This window comes from Eutrigla gurnardus (assembly GCF_963514095.1).
Source record: "Eutrigla gurnardus genome assembly, chromosome: 7".
Lineage (NCBI taxonomy): Eukaryota > Metazoa > Chordata > Actinopteri > Perciformes > Triglidae > Eutrigla > Eutrigla gurnardus.
The window spans coordinates 7,809,890-7,819,949 of record NC_139921.1 but is presented as its reverse complement, the minus strand read 5'-3'; the positions used below and the strand labels follow the sequence as shown (position 1 = coordinate 7,819,949).

The 10,060-nt window shown below is 41.0% G+C and overlaps 1 pseudogene across 1 annotated transcript; it reads left to right on the top strand.

The window, feature by feature from the left end:
- Positions 1–5,136: 5,136 nt before the first annotated feature.
- On the top strand, positions 5,137–8,342 carry LOC311015860 (gap junction alpha-10 protein pseudogene; annotated as a pseudogene). The gene is made up of 3 exons (XR_014599474.1): positions 5,137–5,298; positions 6,775–8,228; positions 8,338–8,342. The product of XR_014599474.1 is annotated as a gap junction alpha-10 protein pseudogene (transcript).
- The last annotated feature ends 1,718 nt before the right edge of the window (positions 8,343–10,060 follow it).

The following is a 10,060-nucleotide window of genomic DNA, read 5'->3' as shown; positions in this document are numbered from 1 at the left end:
TACTTCTGCTGTCGGTTGTGCCAGCATTTTTGACAAAGTAAATTAACATTTAAATAAGGAAATGTAAAGACTAAAGCAGCCTCGGTTACACAGACAGCTTAGACAGCTTCAATCCAAGCAATGAACAAAGGTTTGTAAAGCTTATCTTCTCCAGATGTCACGTAGTGTAGAAACAAAGTTGGTGGTTGTTGAGACATTTCTAGACAACCAAAACGGTTGCAATTTTAAGTTTGTAGGTGTAAGATGACAAAGCAGACAACAACCAGACTGGACAGTGTCTTCGTGGCAACCTGTCAATTCCAAGTAGGGGGGATTAGCTCAGGAGGTAGAGCAGATGGCTGGCAACTGCAAGATTGCCGGTTTGATCCCCGGCTCCTCTTAGCTGAGTGCCTGGTGTCCCTGAGCAAGACACCTCACCCTAATTGCTCCTGGTTGACTCTGCCGTCGGTGTGTGAATGAATGGGTGAATGTCAGTCACTGTTGTAAAGCGCTATATAAATGACCATTTACCAAGTAGCCATGCCCAAAAGTATTCCCTGCCTTATTAAGCTTAAGCTGTCCAGAAGTTCGAGCTGCAGTCTGAAGGACTAACTCATGAATGAATGTAAATGTAGATGTTAGGAAACACATTCATTTAAATAACAGCTGTTAATGTGTGGTATATGAAGTCACTGTACAGCAGGAACATCACTAGGATTTAAAGTCTTTGTAGTACTGTATTGAACGACACAACGACCAGTTGTAACAGACATTGTCTTCTTCCATTCTCTTCTGTTGAACAAGAGTTACTGTCATGTTCACTTTTAGACACATTAAAGATGCATGCTCAGAACCTGATGATGTAAATGTGTCTTAAAGTGATAGCGTATCTAATTCCTCTCTCCATTAGATAAGCTGCAGGTCTAAAGAAAGTACTTTAAATACACCAGTTACTGTCCTGTAGATCGGTTCAGAGTGTGATTCTGCTCAATAATATTTCTGTCATAAAGTATACAGCAGAATAAACCATGACTGGTTTTAAAGGTCACAGTGAAATCTGACAACATAAATATGAACTTATCCAAATAACTGTATTTTGTATGTATTTATTTTGTATTTATTCCAGCTAAAAGAGGATACAGTGTCTGTAAAAAAAGATAAATAGGTTTTACAGAAATGCTTCTTTCTAAAGTATATTCTTTTTACAGACTATGGTGCTATAATCCTAAAACTCATGAGTATGAGATTATTCTGAAAATAAAGGGGAAAAAAACAACAATTATTTAGGCCTAACAACGTCACTGCTGTACAGATTTTGAGACTACATATTTTTCTCTGGATCTATTATCTCTCACTTGCTTCCTTGTTAAGGAAATTCATCTGTTTTGGTGCACTTTTAATTAACAGCGATGCTCCGATATGTCATTGCACCAAACAACCAACTGCTTGAATCCTGTAACGTTGATCTAATGAGCAGAAATGTTCCTGCTGCATTAATGACACGTCAGTTTAATCAGCAATTTGTGGATTTATATCGATAATTTCTACAGTGACTAATTGACCCCTGTTTGGTATTTAACCCATTTCATTATAGCATTGGGATTACTGGAATCATTCTGGAACATATTACACATGATGACATGTTGGGAGACCTAAATACAAAGTAAAGGTACCAAGCTGTGCCACCTGTGTGTAAATGATGCATGTTGGTCAGGGTGTGAGTGAGAGTCAATGTCAAAGGCTAAACAATATGGAACAAAGTCACATCCACTCCTCTCCAATAACATCTCTCTTTCATGTGATTTTATTTAATGTGATACAATTGGCCACCAAGTCTGACTATTATTCCTAGACTTGTAGGCTGATGCCAGATCCCAGTGCCACAGAAATGGAACTTTTAGTGTTTCCTGAAAACACTTTCATAGAACCTTAATTGTATTCAAAAGATAGAAGAACTAAAAAATTACAAAATAAATAAAATAAAATAAGAGAATTCATCAATAATATAATAAACTTTCTAGTGTCAGTGTTAAATTATACTATATATATATATATATATATATATAGTATAGTACAGTTATTTGTGATTAATCCAAGCTTAACTGCTTGTTTAGCCTGTAAGTTCCCCTTACAAGCTCTCTGTTTGGTTGTTTCTTGTAGTTATGCAAGTTCTGCACTTCTGCATTTATTTTGTCAAATGTTGAAAATGTCTCAACAGTCACCTGAGGGGTATTCCACCAAACTCGCTAATTAAAGCGGCGCTTACCTGGTTAAGCCTGGTTAGAACTAACGCCAACTTCCACTTGCGGCTAAACCCGTTCCATTAACGCACTTCAGCCCCGCCTTGTTGAGGCTAATTCAAGCCAAGTTCAAATAATTTTCTTTGTTTAGTGAACGGTTCCTTTCATTCATGCTGTGACACTCCTGTTATATAAGTAAACATTATAAAGATCAGGTGGATGCCTGTATTTTTGTAGCTTCTTGTAGGGTTTAGTATGAATGATCTGTTTATGATTCTGTGTATTTTGAATTTTGATTAAATTATGTAATTCTTTTGCACAATTTTTGAATTCATTTTCTGAGGTTTTGCAGATGTAAGCTCTTACATCTTGACATACTGCACTGTGATATTTTATAACATGTTGATGAAATAATATATGATGATATTTCTATGGAATACTATATTATGATGTGTTTTCTGACATTTTCATACTGAGACATCCTATATTATGACATTTTATGGCATACTTTACTGTGTTATATTTTAAGATATACTATACTAGGCCTTTTTTATGACATCCAATAGTATAACACTTTGTATTACATTTATGACTTAGCATGATATTTACATGTCATACTATACCTTGGAGGCACATTAAAGGTCCAGTGTGTAGGATTCTGGCGACATCTGCCAGTGAGGTTGCAGATTGCAACCAACTGAAACTTCTCCTGTGTGCTAAACGTGGAAGAGAACTACGGAGGCTGATGTGGACGTGAATGCCAACTTTCTAGATGTCCCATGGGATCCTGTAGAAAAACGGCGGTATGTGGAGGACCTGCACCGAGGTTTACATGAAGGGCTAATTCGAAACTAACTTTGAGGACCAAGCAACTTTTTCACAAATCAGGACCACCCATAAGTCATTCCTCCATAGCACTACAAGTGGAGAACTCCATCCATCCATCCATCCATTGTCTACCGCTTATCCTGTATTCAGGGTCACGGGGGGGGGCTGGAGCCGATCCCAGCTGTCATTGGGCGAAGGCAGGGTTCACCCTGGACAGGTCGCCAGTCTATCACAGGGCCGACATGTAGAGACAAACAACCATTCACACTCACATTCACACCTACGGGCAATTTAGAGTCATCAGTTAACCTAGTGGAGAACTCCTGAAAGTAAAATAAGTAATACCACACAGTTAACTCCCCAATGGTCCTGGCTTCTAAAATGTTATTTTATGCTACAACCCTAAAAGTACAGAAGGTTTATCAGAAAAAGTGCTTCAAGTATTAAAATTAAAATACGGGGGCGCCCTGGGAGCCTAATGGGTGAGGCACACACCACATAACATCCACTGTTCGATTCTGGCAGACGACCTTTGTTGCATTTCACTCCCCTCTCGCTCACCCTGTTTCCTGTCTCTTTAAGCTGTCTGCTCTCAAACACGATCAAAATGCCTCACTATCATTAGGATATTACAATTATTAATTCATGCTCACTATTTCTGATGCATTACTGATGTTGAGGTGAAACTAATTATAATCCCCAACAGTATGAAGTAGCAAGTACAAGCAACTCAAAATTGACTGAATTAAATATACATCCCACCATTAGTTGCTCAGTAAATACTTTGAAAGTCCTAACAAGGGTTATGAAGACCAACCTTTGGCTGAGTGTCAACAAACAGACGGACCCGAGTCCCGCCTCCGTCGCCTAGCTGTCAGTCATGCCACGGGGCGGAGCTCCTGATCAAGCAACCATTGGTTGTGTAATCCAATGATCCTGGTGTGACATTTGGCCTCAGCGACCATAGCCGCAACTTCTGAAGGGAAAATCAAATCAATGCTCCATTGACTCTGTCAGAGCGCGATGGAAACCTAATTAAAGGCCCTCCAGGCACAGCTGGTCATTTTATGCAGCCAAGCACCAGAGCTCTCGAATCAAGCCAGTAATATGTACTATTGCTTTACTCTGTGTGCTGAGGGGGGTCTGTGGGCCTTCCTGACCAGGATAGTGGCCGCATTCGATATGCTAAAAAAAAACTCACGCCTGTGTCATGTCATGTACATGGCTAATGCTGTTAATATCCCACTCATATTCTCAGTTACATGCAGCCATGCATACTCCCATTAACATGTGTCTTGCGTCAAAATAGGACTTTTTCAACGTTTCCGACCAATGGCCGACTAGTTCAACACAGCGTCCCTCTTTCACTCTTGATAAACTAGATATTATGCACGTATCCAAAAACCTGTTGATATCCAATTGTTGAAAAGCTGGTGTGTTTCTCCTTCCGACTGTTTTTCACTGTGTGTCTGTGAGTCATTTTCATATGAAGACTTCTACAACGTCCCTCCCCACATGTTTTGTTGGATTGAATTTACAACATGAAAACTCACATTTACAATGTTTATCAAGTTAATAAATCAAATGAGAAGTAGGGTAGTTTTCTTATAGAGACCAAAAGCTCTCTGGTGGCCAGCAGGAAGAATGCAAGTTTAAGGCACTTCAGGGTTGGCTTTACTTCTCAGTACCGGCGGTTGCCTCCTGCTCTGGAAATGGTAATTGAAATAGTTTTATAATGGTTTTATATTCCGTAGCTATATAGAAATATGCATATAAGCCGCATGTTTGAAGAGCTTTTCCTGATTCATTTTAACAGGTCATGGTTCAGTCGTTCAACAGTGGGGCTCTATGAAAAATACCAGTAATAAACAAATATCAGTCCCTCTGTCAGAGAGTCTGATATTGATGGCACCGGTTGGAGTTGGCACTGCTGGCGTGGGAGAAGGGCGGGGGGTGGACGGGGTGGGGGAGGACATTGTCCCGTCGGGAGGCGATCAATGCTCACATCCTGTGAACCCTGCATGTAACACGGGAGAGTACTCCCAACACACAGGCAGCCACGCCAAACACATAGACAGAGACACCGGAGGAGGGCAGAGGGATGTGGACTGGAGTTTGGGACCGGCACCAGAGGATCATCAAACACCTCCATGGGGTAGCCATAGAGACACAGTCAATTCCTAGGACGCCAATGTAAACACGATGAAGTGGCTGAAGAGGCAAAGAGGGAGTCCATACCAGTGATATGTAAGTGCTGCTGATATTCATTGAGGTTGCTGTCATGTCATGTTCCCAACACATTGGTCCAGAAACGACACATGGAAGATAGTTTTCTCACATGGCCTGAATGATAAATGTAATTAATTAATTAAATGTATTAATTTATTATTGTAAAACAAAAAAAGTAGGTAATGGTGAAACCAGACTATGGCTTGTTTTATTAGCGTACAGAAGGAAAGAGAATCCATACTTGCATGTTATTTTCTACAACGCTGAGCAGCTCTGTTTTATTTCGTTTAAAATGTCCCAGTGTCAGCAGCTAACTTTTGGCGTATTTTTGATTTTGATGTTGAAACATCGTGGTTTCTTTCATTAAGGTCTTGAAAAAAACGGACGGTGGTTCAAACATCAGTGGTACAATGAAATCAAGTGTCTCTGAATCCCAGACAGATTCTGTGATGATGTAAAGCAGAGAAGACCTCTGGAACTGCACCATAGACTGAATAATAAAACTGTTGCTGTGGTGATAGCCTATACTAGTATAAGCGCTATATGCAAATCAAACACCTTTTGATTGAAAACTTCTAATTAATGTTTCATTTTAAAATCTTAATTTTCCAGCTTTGGGCAACATTTGTTTCCAAGGCATGTATTCCAAAACCCTGTTTAATTTAAAGTTAGGGTGGGATTACCCCGTTTTAGTTGGTAGATACATAAATGTGCTTACACTTTGTTGTGATAAAGTTTGTGTCACATTGCCAGAGCACAGTTTGACTTCTTGACTTTGACTTTGGTCCGAGCTGACATTTGCTAGGGACAGGGCTGAAGGCTGCACAGCACATGATTGACAGTTATCTCCTTCATTCAGACATCAGCATGAATCCACAGTATTGGAATTGCTGTTTGGAAGTTTTGAAAAGTGTAACATTAACTTCTAAATACTCAGTTTGCTGATTGGACCAGTATCAGTGTAGTAAATGAAATAATACATTGATATTTATAAACTGTTGTAGATTTCTGTCTTCAGTAGGACCCAATGGGTTTTTAAAAAAAATATATTATTATTGGAGTCTAAGAATACAGTACATTAACAACACAGCCACCAATTCAACACCAATCGGTAATGGTAACATTGTACTCACAGAAGTAATTTTCCTGGATCTTGGAAGGCCACAACATGATCAAAAGAAAGGTGCAACAAGACAACGGACAAAAGCAGTTTGATGATCAGAGTGGTTGTAAACAATTAGCAAAATGTAATAGGAAAAGAAAAAATAGGTATTATTATTACTTGCATTACTGCTGTACCCACTATCAGTTCTACCTCCATCGGAAGGAGTGTCCAATCTGGCTATGCTGTCACCTAATTTCCAACCTGTCTGATCACCTTTATTTTTAGTGATGCAAAAAATGAAACCTGTGAACTTACCAAATATAGGGTTCATGAGGCTAATGTGTTGTATGCGCATGCTGTGTCTCCACAGTTTGAAGAAATGTGGCAGTGAAGTGGTGAGAACCTGACCATGGGTGACTGGAACCTGCTGGGCAGCATCCTAGAAGAGGTCCACATTCATTCCACCATCGTGGGCAAGATCTGGCTTACCATTCTCTTCATCTTCCGCATGCTGATCCTGGGCGCGGCCGCCGAGGACGTGTGGGACGACGAGCAGTCCGAGTTCGTCTGCAACACTGACCAGCCGGGCTGCAAGGCGGTCTGCTACGACCGTGCCTTCCCCATCTCCCTGATTCGCTTCTGGGTCCTGCAGGTGATCTTCGTCTCGGCACCCTCGCTGGTCTACATGGGCCATGCCCTCTACTGCATGCGAGCGCTGGAGAAGGAACGCCACCGCCGTCGGGCCCAGCTGAAGGAGGAGCTGGACGAGGTTGAGTTGGCTTTGGATGAGCACAAGCGTGTGGAGAGGGAGCTGAGGAGGCTGGACGAGCAGAAGAGGGTGAAGAAGGCTCCTCTCAGAGGCTCTCTGTTGAGAACCTACATCATCCATATCCTGACACGCTCTATGGTGGAGGTCTGCTTCATCCTGGGACAGTATGTACTCTATGGTGTCCAACTGGAGCCCCTCTATAAGTGTGAGAGGCTACCTTGCCCCAACAGTGTAGACTGTTACATCTCCAGGCCCACGGAGAAGACCATCTTCATGGTCTTCATGATCGCCATCGCTGGTGTGTCACTTTTCCTCAACATCCTGGAGATATCCCACCTTGGCATCAAGAAAATCAAACAGACACTGTATGGAGAGAGGTACACAGAGGACGACAGTTTGATTTACAAGTCCAAGAAGAAGGCGTCCTTGTCACACCTTTGTGTGATGAGTAATGTATCACCTCACAATGGGCCTTTGACTCAGACCTTCAAAGTGATCCCAGAGGCGGACATGAGGCCTTATTACAATACTGGGCTCAAAGCCAATCAGGATGCACCAAGAAGCAACAGCTTGGCCCATCTGGGACACAGTCAGCCCAGCTATATCTGTCTTCAAACTAGGATGCCACCCAGGTCTGGCCAGAACTGTGAAATCCAAGCCCCCCAAACCCATGAATGTCCAGAGGTCCACACAGCTATAGTGGACCACCATCCACCCTGGTCTTCTGCTGTGTCAAATGTGGAGGGATGTGCAACAAGCCATCATGAGGATCCCTGTGGGAGAGAACACCCTCACCCCAGCCATTTGGAAGCTCTGCTGGCAACTAGCACCTTAAGGCCCAGCACCATCAGAGACCTGGATGAGGATGAGCGAAGGGAGTCAATGGAGAGTGGGCTCCTGATCCTCAATCCCAGGAAGACCAGCTTCATGATGAGGCCACCATCTGACAGTTTGTCCTCCATCAGTGGCTCCACGAGTCCTTCCTTACATACTTCAGAGGAGTCAGATGAACTGGGCTCCCTGCAGGGAGACATGCCCATGATGCCACCCGCTGGAGGCCGACGGATGTCAATGGCAAGTAAAGAGCATATTGTCTCCTGTTTCCAAAGCCAACGCTGTCTCCTACAAAATTGCATTTCTATACTAAACTACACTTTCAGTTATCTTTGAAACTCATGTTTTTCCAGACTGATCCGTCTAGTAACAGTTTGAAACGTGATTAACGTACAAAGCTAATGTTGCTACAAAACTATAGTTAGGTTTAGTAAAAAAAGTTAAAGAACTACAAAACGAAACAAACACACAGCAAAAGTACTTGATACACACGGGACACCTACATCTCCTGGGTGGAAGCCCTGTGTTATGGGACCCATTAATCACCCAGACCGCCGCACTACGTGGACTTGTGTGGACTTGCTTGAAACAAATTTGTAATACGTCAAGAACAAATGTAATTCATGGAAAAATGGGTTCCCCTTGAAATTCACAATGTCTTTAGTAGGGCTGCCAAAATAAAAGCATTATCGGTTAATTTCTTTGAAATAATGCAAAACATTTTTTAATGCATTAACGCAGGAAAAAAAAAGATGGAACTATCAGTACACTGTGTAACTGACAGCAGGTTAAACAGTTAATTATTAATATCTGTAATGCAAACGATGCTCTGTTTAAATCAGGAAAACACAAAGTTGAATGTTTTCAAAGTTAGACCTATAATGATATTACGCCGGTGGCGCAGTGGTTAGGGCAGTCGCCCCATGTACAGAGGCTCAATGTCCTCGATGTGGGGGTCCTAGGTTGGCTGTGACGTATTTCTCGCATGTCATCTCACTCTCTCTCTCTGTTTCCACAATGTCTGAAAAAGTAATGAAAAGGTGCTCTAGCTGTACTCTGTATCAGCAAATATTTAAATCTAAATATTTGTACCCATTCTGATAAAAAAGTGTTATCGGTGAATCTCTATTTGTAGAGGCTTTACATACATTATATATTACATTATATATTACAATTTTGAATCGATTGACAGCCCTAGTCTTTGGTTGTGTAAGAACTTAATTTTTTGGAGACCATGCTGTCGAATCCCATTTCCCACTATTTCAGAACAGAGAACACCTGACGATCAGTTTATGTACCACTTGGGTTTGATCTAAAGATTAATAGCAAGAGGGGGAAAAAGTTCCTCCTCACCAGTAAAGTTATGAGGCATTTGTCACAAACAGTTAATGTACTGTACTGGTGGAAGAGGAGTCAAACAGAGAATTTCAGAATGCTTATTTCTGTTGATTTGGACAAAGCTCAAGTGACGTATTGGCAGCCTCTGTCCACTCAATGTCCCTGGATGTAATAGGAAGAAATGAAATGTCCAATCACTTGACAGGAGAAGCTACTACAATAGACAGGAGGCTGTATGCTGCTATGACAACTAACAACAGTGAATTGAACTTCATATTTTGCTTGTACAAAATCAGATAAAAAAATAAACAGATAAATCTAACAATGTAACATGTGATCTAAATTTAGTACAGTACATATTATAAATGTAATATAATTATGTATTAGTATTATTCATGAAGCTTCTTAACAAATTACATTAATCACAAATTACCTCAATTAGATTTAATATTAATTGAATAGATTATGACTAAACTTTTATCAACACAAATGGTTACAAAGTCAAAATCATACTATTAAATGAAAAATTTGTGTGGTTTTTCTTCTTCTCCGTTCTCTGCTGGGCTCCTCATATTTAAGGTTTACATTAAGGTTTCCAGATGAGGAACTCTCTCGTTACAGAACTGTTGTTGTTGTTGTTGGTGTACTCATTTAAAACCAGGCTAAACTAAGGCACCAACTCTTTCCCAATGAAAGCAACTAGCTAAACAGTTAACATGGCTATTGTTAGTTAAGCTA